Source organism: Tachyglossus aculeatus, chromosome X1 (genome assembly GCF_015852505.1).
Source record: "Tachyglossus aculeatus isolate mTacAcu1 chromosome X1, mTacAcu1.pri, whole genome shotgun sequence".
Taxonomy (NCBI): Eukaryota; Metazoa; Chordata; class Mammalia; order Monotremata; family Tachyglossidae; genus Tachyglossus; species Tachyglossus aculeatus.
Window position 1 is genome coordinate 21,867,707 of NC_052101.1, and position 2,288 is coordinate 21,869,994.

At 47.0% G+C, this 2,288-nt stretch overlaps 1 non-coding gene across 1 annotated transcript; it reads left to right on the plus strand.

Annotated features, from left to right (window-relative positions):
* Nucleotides 1–746: 746 nt before the first annotated feature.
* LOC119920675 lies at nucleotides 747–884 on the plus strand. The gene has a single exon (XR_005448405.1). It is a non-coding gene; the product is annotated as a small nucleolar RNA SNORA7 (small nucleolar RNA).
* Nucleotides 885–2,288: the final 1,404 nt, after the last annotated feature.

Genomic DNA, 2,288 nt, shown 5'->3' on the forward strand with positions numbered 1-2,288 from the left:
CAGACTATGACCCTCTTTTCCTCTTCTCTCACTCCCTCTGCGTCACCCTGACTTGCTCCTTTGATTGCCAACTTGTCCTTCCCAAGCGCTTAGTACAGTGCTCTGCACACAGTAAGCGCTCAATAAATACGATTGATTGATTGATTGATTCTTCCCCCTTCTCAGACCCACAGTACTTACGTACATATCTGTAATTTATTTGAATTGATGTCTGTCTCCCCTGCTCTAGACTGTCAGCTCATTATGGATAGGGAATATGTCTATTGTTGTATTGCACTCTCCCAAGCACTTAGTAGAGTTCGGCGTACAGTCGGCGCTCAAAAAATACGACTGAATGAACGAATGTTCAAGTAATAATAATAATATTAATGATGATGGCATTTGTTAAGCACTTACTATGTGTGAAGCACTGTTTTAAGCACTGGGGGGATACAAGGGGATCACGTTGTCCCACGTGGGGCTCACAGTCTTCATCCCCATTTTACAGATGAGGGAACTGAGGCTCAGAGAATAATAATAATAATAATAATGGCATTTATTAAGCACTTGCTATGTGCAAAGCACTATTCTAAGCACTGGGGAGGTCACAAGGTGATCAGGTTGTCCAACGGGGGGCTCACAGTCTTAATCCCCATTTTACAGATGAGGTAACTGAGGCACAGAGAAGTGAAGTGACTTGCCCAAAGTAACACAGCTGACAGTTGGCGCAGCCGGGATTAGAACCCATGACCTCTGACTCCCAAGCTCCCCTCTCAGGGTCGCACCTGGAAAGCTTCCAGTCCTCTATCAGTCTCGGCTACAGGAGGGAGAGTCAAGCAGAGGCCTACCCATTCCATTCCTAGCTTGGCCAGTGGCTAGCGAGTGGAAGGCGATCGGCTACAAGTCAAAACTCACCCGTGCTGGGCAGCGGCGGCACGGGAGAGAGTCGAGGGAGGAGACTCGAGTTTACCGCACGGAAGGCGGCAATCTTAAACCACTTCTGGATTTTCTCCAAGAAAACTCTATGGATCCACTACCAGAACGATTGCAGATGGAAGGTGGGGCGTTCTGGGAGAGATGTGTCCGTGGTGTAGCTACGGGTCGGAGACGACTCCACGGCCTACGACAAGACTGTGGCTACCGTGCCCTAAGCCTGTGTCCGCCTTGATTCTCTCTGTAACCCGTTCCCACCTCCTGACAGTGATGTCTGTCTCCCCCTTCTAGACTGTGAGCCCGCTGTTGGGTAGGGACCGTCTCTATATGTTGCCAACTTGTATTTCCCAAGCGCTTAGTACAGTGCTCTGCACACAGTAAGTGCTCAATAAATACGATTGAATGAATTGATTGAATTTAGCTTTAATTCTATTTGTTCTGACGACTTGACGCCTGTCCACATGTTTTGTTTTGTTGCCTGTCTCCCCCTTCTAGACTGTGAGCCCGCTGTTGGGTAGGGACCGTCTCTATATGTTGCCAACTTGTACTTCCCAAGCGCTTAGTACAGTGCTCTGCACACAGTAAGCACTCAATAAATACGATTGAATGAACTGATTGAATTTAGCTTTAAATCTATTTGTTCTGACGACTTGACACCTGTCCACATGTTTTGTTTTGTTGCCTGTCTCCCCCTTCTAGACTGTGAGCCCGCTGTTGGGTAGGGACCATCTCTATATGCTGCCAACTTGTACTTCCCAAGCGCTTAGTACAGTGCTCTGCACACAGTAAGTGCTCAATAAATACGATTGAATGAATGAATGAATGTGTACCCACGGGAAAAGGGAAACCATGGGTGAGAGTATTGCTCAGCTGTGGTGGCAAGAACAGCCATTTCCTGCCAGTGGTCTCTAGGTACAGAAATCACTGCTTCAGGGAAACCTTCCTTTTGCTAACCAATCAATCGATCGATGTTATGTCATTCATTCATTCAATCGTATTTATTGAGCGCTTATTGTGTGCAGAGCACTACTAAGCTCTTGGGAAGTACAAGTCAGCAACGTATAATAATAATAATGGCGTTTATTAAACACTTACTATGTGCAAAGCACTGTTCTAAGCACTGGGACGGTTACAAGGTGATCAGGTTGTTCCACGTGGGGCTCACAGTCTTAATCCCCATTTTCCAGATGAGGTAACTCAGGCCCAGAGAAGTTAAGTGACTTGCCCAAAGTCACACAGCTGACAAGTAGAGGAACCGGGATTTGAACCCATGACCTCTGACGCCGAAGCCCATGCTCTTTCCACTGAGCCACACTGGTTCTCTAATATATGCATATATAGGGAGAGATGGTCCCTACCAACAACGGGCTCATAGT